Source organism: Neomonachus schauinslandi, chromosome 3 (genome assembly GCF_002201575.2).
Source record: "Neomonachus schauinslandi chromosome 3, ASM220157v2, whole genome shotgun sequence".
Lineage (NCBI taxonomy): Eukaryota > Metazoa > Chordata > Mammalia > Carnivora > Phocidae > Neomonachus > Neomonachus schauinslandi.
In genome coordinates this window covers 84,558,970-84,571,174 of record NC_058405.1, presented here as the reverse complement: position 1 = coordinate 84,571,174, position 12,205 = coordinate 84,558,970, and the positions used below count along the sequence as shown (strand labels likewise).

Below are 12,205 nucleotides of genomic sequence, written 5' to 3'. Positions count from 1 at the left end.
ACACCATCTTCCAAGGGCGCCTGGGTGGCTCAGTTGGTTAAGCGACTGCCTTCGGCTCAGGTCATGATCCTGGAGTCCCGGAATCGAGTCCCACATCGGGCTCCCTGCTTGGCAGGGAGTCTGCTTCTCCCTCTGACCCTCCTCCTCTCATGCTCTCTGTCTCTTATTCTCTCTCTCTCTCAAATAAATAAATAAAATCTTTAAAAAAAAAAAAAGAAAGAAACACACCATCTTCCAAAACTGAATCAGGAGGAAATAGAAAATTTGAACAGATTAATTACTAGTAATCAAATTGAATCAGTAATTTAAAAAAAAACTCCCAACAAAAAAAAGTCCAGGAACAGAAGTCTTCACTGATGAATTCTACCAACTTTTAGAGTTAATACCTATTCTTCTTAAACTATTGCAAAAAAATAGCAGAGGAAGGAAAATGTCCAAATTTATTCTATGAGACTGGCCTTACCCTAATACCAAAACCAGACAAAGACATGACAAAAAAAGAAAACTACAGGCCAATATCTCTGATGAACATAGATGCAAAAATCCTCAACAAAATATTAACAAACCAAATTTAACAATACATTTAAAAAGTCATCCACCACAATCAAATGGGATTTATTCCAGGTTGCAAGAGTGGTTCAATATTCATAAATCAATCAATGTGATAGATCACATTAACAAAGAGAAAGGAAAAAACTGTATGATCATCTCAATAAATTCAGAAGAAACATTTGACAAAATACAACATATATTCATGAAAAGAACTCTCAACAAAGTGAGTTTAGAGGGAACATACCTCAACATAGTAATGGCCATATATGAAAAACCCATAGTAACAACATAATTAATGGTGAATAACTGAAACCTTATTATCTATGATAAGGAACAAGACAAGGATGTCCATACTCAACACTTCTATTCAACATAGTATTAGCAGTCTTGGCTGCAGCAATCAGAATAATAATAATAATAATAATAATAATAATAATAATAAATAAAAGGCATCCATCCACATTGGTAAAGAAGGAGTAAAACTGTGACTATTTGCAGATGACAAATGACATGATACTATATATAGAAAACCCTAAAGACTCCACCAAAAATCTATGAGAACTGATAAATGAATTCAGTAAATTTGCAGGACACAGAATTAATATACAGAAATCTGTTCCATTCCTATACACCAATAATGAGGTAACAGAAAGAGAAATTAAGAAAACACTCTCATTTAAAATTACACCACTCTCTCCTCCAGCCATCCAATATGCCAAAAGGAAAGAAGGCTAAGGGGAAGAAGGTGGTCCCAGCCCCTGCTTTTCTGAAGAGCAGGAGGCTAAGAAGGTTGTCAGGCCCCTGTTTGAGAAAAGACCCAAGAATTTTGGCATTGGACAAGACATCCAGCCCAAAAGTTACCTCACCTTCATTGTCAAATGTCCCTGCTACATCCGGCTGCAGTGGCAAAGGGCTATTTTCTATAAATGTCTAAAAGTGCCTCCTTCGAGGGGTACCTGGGTGGCTCAGTCATTGGGTGTCTGCCTTCAGCTCGGGTCATGATTCCAGGGTCCTGGGATCGAGCCCAGCATTGGTCTCCCTGCTCCGTGGGAAGCCTGCTTCTCCCCCTCCCACTCCCCCTGCTTATGTTCCCTCTCTCACTGTGTCTCTGTCAAATAAATAAAATCTTAAAAAAATAGAATTAAAAAAAAATAAAAGTGCCTCCTTCGATTAACCAGTTCACCCAGGTCTTAGACTGCTAAACGGCTACTCAGCTGCTTAAGCCGGCCCACAAATACAGACCAGAGACAAAGCAAGAGAGGAAGCAGAGATTGTTGGCCTAGACTAAGAAGAAAGCTGCTGGCAAAAGGGATGTCCTCACTAAGAGGCCACCTGTCCTTCAAGCTAGGGTTAATACTGTCACCACCTTGGTGGAAAACAAGAAGGTTCAGCTGGTAGTGGTTGCACATGATGTGGATCCAATTGAGCTGGTTGTCTTCCTGCCTGCCCTGGGTCATAAGATGGGGGTTTCTTACTGCATTATCAAGGGGAAGGCCAGGCTGGGGTTTCTGGTCCACAAGAAGACCTTCAGCACTGTTGCCTTCACAAAGGCTAACTTGGAAGACAAAGGAGCTCTGGCTAAGCTGGTGGAAGTTATTAAGACCAATTACAATGACAGATATGGTGATATCCACTGCCATTGGGGAAGCAATGTCTTAGGTCCGAAGTCAGTAGCTCACATTGCCAAGTTGGAAAAAGCAAAGGCTAAAGAACTGGCCACCAAACTGGACTGAGTGGATGCTGTTGAATTTTCTGTATTTACCACAAAGACACAGATGTAGTGAAAAGAAGGGCCATATGCACCCCAATGTTCATAGCAGCAATGTCTGCAATAGCCAAACTGTGGAAAGAGCTGAGATGCCCTTCAACAGATGAATGGATAAAGAAGATGTGGTCCATATACACAATGGAATATTACTCAGCCATCAGAAAGGATGAATACCCAACTTTTACATCAACATGGATAGGACTGGAGGAGATTATGCTAAGTGAAATAAGTCAAGCAGAGAAAGTCAATTATCATATGGTTTTACTTTTTTGTGGAACAAAAGGAATAGCATGGAGGACATTAGAAGAAAGAAGGGAAAAATGAAGGGGGGGAATTGGAGGGGGAGACAAACCATGAGAGACTATGGACTCCGAGAAACAAACTGAGGGTTTTAGAGGGGAGGGGGGTGGAGGGATGGGTTAGCCCAGTGATGGGTATTAAGGAGGGCATGTACTGCATGGAGCACTGGGTGTTGTATGAAAACAATGAATCGTGGATCACTGCATCAAAAACTGGTGATGTATTGTATGGTGACTAACATAACATAATAAAATAAAATAAAATAAATAAAATAAAATAAAATAAAATAAAAAATTTTCTGTACATAAACATAATGAAAATTCTCTTTAAAAAGATAATAAATAAAATTACACCAAAAAAATACCTAAGAATAAATTAAACCAAAGAGGTGAAAGACCTATACTCTGAAAACTATAAGACACTGATGAAAGAAATTGAAGATGACCAGAATAAACAGAAAGGTATGCCATGGCCATGGATTAGAAGAATTAATATAATTAAAATGTCCATACTACCCAAAGCAATATACAGATTCAATGCAATCCTTATCAATACAAACAGCATCTTTTACAGAACTGCAGCAAATAATTATAAAATTTGTATAGAGATTATTATGCTAAACAAAATAAGTCAGTCAGAGAAAGACAGATACCATATGATTTCACTCATATGTGGAATTTAAGAAACAAAACAAATGGGAGGGGGAAAAAGAGAGAGAGGCAGACAAAGAAGCAGACTCTTAACTATAGAGAACAAACTGATGGTTACCAGAGGGGAGGTGGGTGTTGGATGGGTTAAATAGGTGATGGGGATTAAAGAATGCATTTCTTGTGGTGAGCACTGGGTGTTGTATGAAAATGTTGAATCACTATACTGTACACCTGAAATTAATATTACTCTGATGTGAACTAACTGGAATTTAAGTAAAAACTTTTCTTTTCAGTAGGCTACATGCCCAGCACAGAGCCCAATGTGGGGCTTGAACTCACAACCCTGAGATCAAGACCTAAACTGAGATTGAGTCCAATGCTTAACACACTGAGCCACCCAGGTGCCCCTTAAGTAAAAACTTTTAAAAAATATTTTAAATATTAAAAAATTGTATGGAACCACAAAAGACCTTGAATAGCTAAAGCAATCTTGAGAAAGAAGAACAATGCTGGAGGTATCACAATCTCAGATTTCATGATATACTACAAAGCTATAGTAGTCAAAACAGTATGATACTAACACAAAAATAGACACATAGATCAATAGTACAGGAGAGTGCCAAAAGGATCCACATCTATATGATCAATTAATCTACAGCACGGGAGGCAAGAATATTGTATAATGGGGAAAAGACAGTCTTTTCAATAAATGGTGTTGGAGAAACGAGACAATTACCTGCAGAAGAATGAACCTGAGGCACCTGGGGAGCTCAGTCAGTTAAGTGGCTGACTTTTGATCTCAACTCAGGTCTTGATCTCAGGGTTTTGAGTTCAAGCCCCACATTGGGTTCCACCCTGGGCATGGAGCCTATTTTTAAAAAATTTTTTTTAATTAAAAAAAAAAAAAAAAAAGAATGAACCTGGACCACTATCTTACACCATGCACAAAAATTTAATCAATGAATTAAAGACTTCAATGTAAGACCTGAAACCATAAAACTCCTAGAAGAAACCATAGGTAATAAACTCCTTGGCATTGGTCTTAGTGATGTTTTTATTTTTTGGATCTTACTGCAAAGGCAAAGGAAACAAAAGCAAAACTAAACAAATGAAACTACACTGAACTAAGAAGCTTTCACACAGTGAAGGAAATTATCAACAAAACGAAGAAGCAACCCACTGAATGGGAGAAGATATTTGCAAATCATATATTAGATAAGGTATTAATATCCAAAATATACAAAAAACTTATATAACTCAATGCCAAATAAACAATCTGATTTTTAAAAAGTGGGTGGAGAATCTGAATAGAACTTTTTCAAAAGAAGACATACAGATATCCAACAGACATATGAAAAGGTGTTCAACATCACTAATCATCAGGGAAATACAATGAGATGTATCACACCTGTCAGAATGGCTATCATCAAAAAGACAAGAAATAGCAAGTGTTGGCGAGAATGTGGAGAAAAGGGAACCCTGGTTTATTGTTGGTGGGAATGTAAATAGATGCAGCCACTATGGGAAACAGTATAAGGTTCCTCAAATTAAAATAGAATTACTATATGATCTAGGAATTCCACTACTGGGTATCTATCTGAAGAAAATGAAAACACTAATTTAAAAAAGATATATTCACCCTTATGTTCACTGCAGCATTATTTACAATGGTCAAGATATGGAAACAACTTAAGTGTCCATGAATGAAGATGATGTGGCATATACACACAATAGAATACCACTTGGCCATAAAAAAGAATGAAATCTTACTATGTGCAACAACACAGATGGACCTAGTAGGTATTATTCTAAGTGAAATAAGTCAGAGAAAGACAAATACTGCATGATTTCACTTATAGGTGGGAACTACAAAACGAACAAACAAATAAACAAAATAAAACCCAGACTCATAAATATAGAGAACAGATTGGTGACTGCCAGGGGGAAAGGGGATTTGTAGAAGCGTGCAATGGAGAAGAGGATCAAGAAGTACAAACTTCCAGTTACAAAATGAATAAGTAATGGGGATATAATGTACAGCATGGGGAATATAGTCAATAATATTGTATTAACTGTGTGGTGACAGATAGTAACTACTCTTACTTTGGAGATAATTTTGTAATGTATGCAAATGTGAAATCACTATGTTCTATACCTAAACATAATATTATATATCCATCATATCTCAATAATAAAAAAAAACTATGCTGGATGAAGCTTGACCTCAGTTGTAGTTAGAATCAGACCCCATCTTGTTTCAAATGATGGTAAGACACTCTCAGCTTTGGACTGAGAGCCTGACGGGTCTGCTTTGTCCCCACCCTAAAGACGCAGAAAGTTGTTCTTCCTCTTGGCAGTTTTAAACTCTGCTCTTCTGTTTCCTACCCCAGGCTGCTTCCAAACTTGTCAAATATTTTATGAAAGAGACTGGCACTTTGCTTGAGCTAAGCCCTTTTTCTGGATAGGACTTTGTCTCCCAGATACCAAAGACTAAGGGAGATTAAGTTCTACCATTTAAAAACACTCCAGTGTCCTGGGAAGCCTCCAGATGCAGCAAATCAGCAAATTAATTGAAGGGGGTATAAAATGGCTGCCACATTTAAAAATTTTAATAGGAGAGAGGGAAGATGGTGATGGAGTAGGAGGACCCAAGACTCACCTCGTCCCATGAACACAGCTAGATAACTATCAAATCATCCTAAATACCCCATAAATCAACCTGAAGACTGGCAAAACAAACTCCACAACTAAAGGGAGAGAAGAGGGGTGCCTGGGTTCAGTCAATTAAGTGTCTGCCATCAGCTCAGGTCATGATCCCAGGGTCCTGGGATTGAGCCCCACATTGGGCTCCCTGCTCAGTGGGGAATCTCCTTCTTCCTCTCCCTTGGCCCCTCCCCCCCCACATGATCTCTCTCACTCTCTCTCAAATAAATAAATAAATAAATAAAATCTTTATAAACAAACAAATAAATGGAGAGAAGAGGTCGCATTGAAGAAGGTAGGAAGTGCAGGGACATGGTTTGGGAGTGAAACAGATTGTGGTTATGGAGAAGAGCAAGACAGAGACTAACACACAGGAGAGTACACAAAGAAAATGAATCCCCATAGAAATTGGCTTGGAATGTGAGTGGGCCCAAATGTCATGAGTCTAGCAACCAGTAGGCCTTAAACCTAGAGTTTTAAGGTCAGTGGGCTTGGTGCCTAGGAAGAGCCCAGAGGCACTGAGGCTGCTCTTGGAGAAGGCAGGGCAAAAAGCCTGTAGACATACAATGTGGAAACAGGAATCTGAACAGCACCTGGGACACACAGTGGGGAGGTTATTTGCTCATTTTGGACCATGTCCCAGAGAGGCAGTGTTCATGAAGAGATCCTTCCAGGAATAAAGGAACTGGTAGGTGCCATTTCCCACCCCCACCCCTCAGCATAAGCACAGGGCTACCTGTGGGAACCAGCACGGCACTGACACTCGCTACCTAACTTGCTTATATCAAGCCCTGACCGCCCCCACCCCGCCCCACACTCTGGTGGAACCACCCTTCCTAGTCATGCTTGCCTCAGTCCCAGCACCATGGGCCACCTCCTCCAGAAGACTGGTCCAAACCCCTGCTCACACCACAGATCCAGATTTCGGAGTTTTGTGGAGCCTTGGTCCTTGTGGTGGTGGTGACACATCTCATTTCACAAGTAGACTGGAGCATACCTAGTTAAAAATGCACCACATTCAGGCCAGGGACAAAAAACTGCCCACAACAGGCAAAGAGAGCCTTTGCTGACAACTGGCCTGAAGGATAAAGCAGCCAGGACAAAACAGTGGAGTGCATGCAGCACACATTGGAGACACTCCTGGAAGCACCAGGCCTGGGGAACAGGGAACACTACATGTCAGGGGCACAATAGGACCTCTTCTCCATAAGGCCATTACCCTAAAGAACAGAAGATGTAGCTAACTGTTCTAACACAGAGAAACATGCACAGAGACTTAAATAAAATGAGAAGACAGAGAAATTTATCCCAAATGCAAGAAGAGGACAAGGCCGCAGCCAGAGACTGAAGCGAAACAGATAGAAGTAACATACCTGATGGAGTGCTTAAAGCAATGATCATAAGAGAAATCCACTAGGCTTGAGAAGAGTGGAAGACATCAGTGAGGCCCTTAACATAGAGATAAAAAAGAACCAATCAGAGGTGAAGAGTGCAACAAATGAGATTAGAAACACATTTGATGGAATAAAAAGCAGGCTGGAAGAACCAGAAGAGCGCATTAATGACCTAGAAGACAGAGTAATGGAAAGTAATCAAGCTGAGCAAAAGAGAGAAAAAAAATTATGCAAATATAAGAATAGACTCCATCAAATGTAATAACATTCACATTATGGGAGTCCCAGAAAAAAAGAGAGAGAAAGGGGGGCAGAAAAATTATTTCAAGAAATAAAAGCTGAAAACTTACCTAATCTGGGGAAGGAAACAGATATCCTAGATCCAGGAGGCACAGAGAACCCCCCAGGAAATCAACAAAAGCAGATCTATGCCAAGACATATTGTAATTAAATGGGCAAAATACAGTGATAAAGAAAAAAAATTTTAAGTAAATTTTTAAAAAGTAACATACAAGGGAAACCCTCTAAAGCTATTGTGGGATTTTTCAGCAGAAACTTTCCAAGCCAGAAGGGAATGGCATAATATATTCAAAGTGCTGAATGGGAAAAATCTACAGCCAAGAATACTCTATCCAGCAAGGCTATCATTCAGAATAGAAGGAGAGATAAAGAGTTTACCAGAAAAACAAAAACTAAAGGAGTTCACAACCACTCAACTAGCTTTGCAAGAAATATTAAAGGGTTCTCTGAATGGAAAGGAAAGAGCAAAAGTGACAGTATGAAGGTAGGAAACACAAAAGCAGTTAAAATGAATATTTCTGTAAAAGAAATCAGTCAAGGAACTCACAAAATAAAAGGATGTAAAACATGACACCATACACCTAAAACTTAGGGAGGAGTAAAGAATGGGTTCAAACTTTTTTGTTTTTGAAATTTTTTATTGTTATGTTAATCACCATACATTACATCATTAGTTTTTTATATAGTGTTCCATGATTCATTGTTTGTGCATAACACCCAGTGCTCCATGCAGAATGTGCCCTCTTCAATACCCATCACCAGGCTAACCCATCCTCCCATCCCCCTCCCCTCTAGAATCCTCAGTTTGTTTTTCAGAGTCCATCGTCTCTCATGGTTCGTCTCCCCCTCTGATTCCCCCCTTCATTCTTCCCCTCCTGCTATCTTTTTTTTTTTCTTAACATATATTGCATTATTTGTTTCAGAGGTACAGATCTGAGATTCAACAGTCTTGCACAATTCACAGCACTTACCATAGCACATAACCTCCCCAGGGTCTATCACCCAGCCACCCCATCCCTCCCACCTCACCCCACACCCCAGCAACCCTCAGTTTGTTTCCTGAGATTAAGAATTCCTCGTATCACTGAGGTCATATGATACATGTCTTTCTATGATTGATTTATTTCACTCAGTATAACACCCTCCAGTTCCATCCACGTCGTTGCAAATGGCAAGATCTCATTCCTTTTGATGGCTGCATAATATTCCATTGTATATATATATACCACATCTTCTTTATCCAGAATGGGTTCAAACTTAAATGACCATCAACTGAATTTAGACTCTTATTTGCAGAAGAAGTTATATAAAAACCTAATGGTAACAATCAAAAACCACTACTAAATATGCAAATAATGAAGAGAAAGAAATCCAAATATATCACTAAAGGAAATGAGTAAATCATGAAAAAGAGAAAGAAAAAGGATCAGAGAAAATCTTCAGAAACAGCCACAAAACTAGTAATAAAATGGCAATATATATCTATCAATGATTACTTTGAATGTAAATGGACTAAACACTCCAATCAAAAGACAGAGAGGGACAGAATAGATTAAAAAACAAGACTCATCAATATGCTGCCTAAAAGAGGGGCACCTGGGTGGCTCAGTTGGTTAAGCGACTGCCTTCGGCTCAGGTCACGATCCTGGAGTCCCTGGATCGAGTCCCGCATCGGGCTCCCTGCTCGGCAGGGAGTCTGCTTCCCTCTCTGACCCTCCTCCCTCTCATGCTCTCTGTCTTTCATTCTCTCTCTCTCAAGTAAATAAATAAAATCTTTAAAAAAAAAATTAAAAAAATATGCTGCCTAAAAGAGACTCATTACAGGGGATGGAGAAATATATACCATGCAAATGGATATCAAAAGCAAGCCAGAGTAGCAATACTAATATCAGAGAAAACAGACTTTCAAAGGTGTAAAAAGAGACAAATGACACTATATAATAATAAAGGGAACAATCCAACAAGAAGATATAGCAATTGTAAATATTTATGCACCCCAACATGGGAGCATCCAAATATGTAGAACAGTTAATAGCATAAAAAAATGAATCCATAATAATACAATAATATAGGGGATTTTAACACTCTCTTTCATCAATGGACAGATCATCTAAACAGAAAATCAACAAGGAAACAGTGGCTTTCAATGACACAGTGGACCAGATGGATTTAACAGATATATTCAGAATATTCCATCCTAAAAAGGCAGAATACACATTCTTTTCAAGTGCACATGGAACGTTCTCTAGAATAGATCACATACTAACCTACAAAACAAGCTTCAACAAATTCAAGAAGACTGAAATCATACCATGCATCTTTTCTCTTTTTTTTTAAGATTTTATTTATTTATTTTGAGAGAGCTAGAGAGAGAGAGAGAGAGCACAAGCAGGGGGAGGGGCAGAGGGAGAGGGAGAAGCAGACTCCCTGTTGAGTTTGGAGTCCGTATTAATACCATGCATCTTTTCTGACCACAATGTTATGAAACCAGAAGTCAACCACAAGAAAAAATCTGGAAAGACCACAAATACATAGAGGTTAAATAACATGCTACTAAACAATGAAGAGGTCAACCAGGAAATGAAAGAAGAAATTAAAAAGTACATGGAAACAAGTGAAAGTGAAACACAATGGTCCAAAACCTTTGGGATGCAGCAGAAGTGGTGCTAAGAGGAACATTTATAGCAATACAGGCCTACCTCAAGAAGTAAGATAAATCTCAAATACACAACCTAACCTTACACCTAAAGGAGCCAGAAAAGGAACAAAAAAAATGAAACCTAAAGCTAGCATAAGGAAGGAAATAATAAAGATTAGAGCAGAAATAAATTTAAAAAAAAAAAAAAAAAAGAATAAAACAAAATTTTTAAAACCCACAATAGAGTAGATCAATGAAACCAGGAACTGATTCCTTGAAAAAAATCAATAAAATTGATAAGCCCCTAGCCAGATTTATCAAGAAAAAAAGAGAAAGGATTCAAATAAATAAAATCACAAATGAGAGTGCAGAAAAAACAACTAACACCACAGAAATACAATTATAAGAGATTATTATAATAAACTATATGCCAGTAAATTGCACAACATGAAAGAAATGGATAAATTCCTAGAAACATATAACCTACCAAAACTGAAACAGAAAGAAATAGAAAATTTAAAGAGACTGACATCCAGCAAAGAAATTGAATCAGTAATCAAAAAACTTCCAACAAAGTCCGGGGCCAGATGGCTTCACAGGCAAATTCTAACAAACATTTAAAGAAGAGTTAATACCTATTCTTCCCAAACTATTCCAAAAAAAAAAAAAAGGGAAGGAAAACTTCCAAATTCATTCTATGAAGCCAACATTACCCTGATACCAAAACCAGATAAAGAAACCACATACACACATACACACACACATGCACACATGCACCCACACACACACAAGAGAATTACAGGACACTATCTCTGATGAACATAGATGTGAAAACCCTCAACAAAATACTAGCACACATAATCCAACAATACATTTAAAGATTTTTTTAAAAGATTTTATTTATTTATTTGAGACAGTACGAGCAAGTGGGGTGGGTAGGAGCAGAGTGAGAGGGAGAAGCAGACTCCCCACTGAGCAGGAAGCCAGATGCGGGGCTTGATCCCAGAACCCCAGGATCATGATCTGAGCTGAAGGCAGTCGCTTAACCAACTGAACCAGCCAGGTGCCCCCAACAATACATTTTAAAAAATCATTCACCACAATCATATGGGATTTATTTCTGGGTTGCAAAGATGGTTCAATATTCACAGATCAATCAATGTGATAAGAGAAAGGATACGAACCATTAGATCATTTCAATAGACACACAAAAAGCATTTGACAAAGTACAACAACCATTCGTGATAAAAACCTCAACAAAGTAGGTTTAGAGATGACATATCTCAACATAATAAAGGCCATATATGAAAAATCCACAGCTAACATGATCCTTAATGGGGAAAAACCTGAGAATTTTTCTCCTAAGTTCAGGAACAAGAGAAGAGGTCCACTCTTACCACTTTTATTCAACACAGTACTGGAATTCCTAGCCACAGCAAACAAACAAAAAGAAATAAAAGGCATCCAAATCAGTAAGGAAGAAGCAAAACTGTCACTATTTGCAGATGATATGCTACAATATATACAAAACCCAAAAGACTCCACCAAAAAACTTCTAGAACTGATAAGCAAATTTAGTAAAGCCACAGGATACAAAATCAGTATACAGAAATCTGTTGCATTTCTATATAGCCATAATGAAGCAGCAGAAAAAGAAATTAAGAAAACAATCCCATTTACATCTGTACCAAAAATAATAAGATATCTAGGAATAAGCCTAACCAAAGAGGGGAAAGATCTCTACTCTGAAAACTATAAAACACTGATGAAAAAAATTGAAAAGGATACAAAAAATGGAAAGACATTCTATGCTCATGGATTAGAAGAACAAATATTGTTAAAATGTCTATACTACCCAATGCAATCTACACAATTAAAGCAATCCCTAACAAAATACCAA

The 12,205-nt window shown here is 38.2% G+C and overlaps 1 pseudogene; it reads left to right on the top strand.

The window, feature by feature from the left end:
* The first annotated feature begins 1,264 nt into the window (after nt 1-1,264).
* On the top strand, nt 1,265-2,285 carry LOC110585726 (annotated as a pseudogene).
* Nucleotides 2,286-12,205: the final 9,920 nt, after the last annotated feature.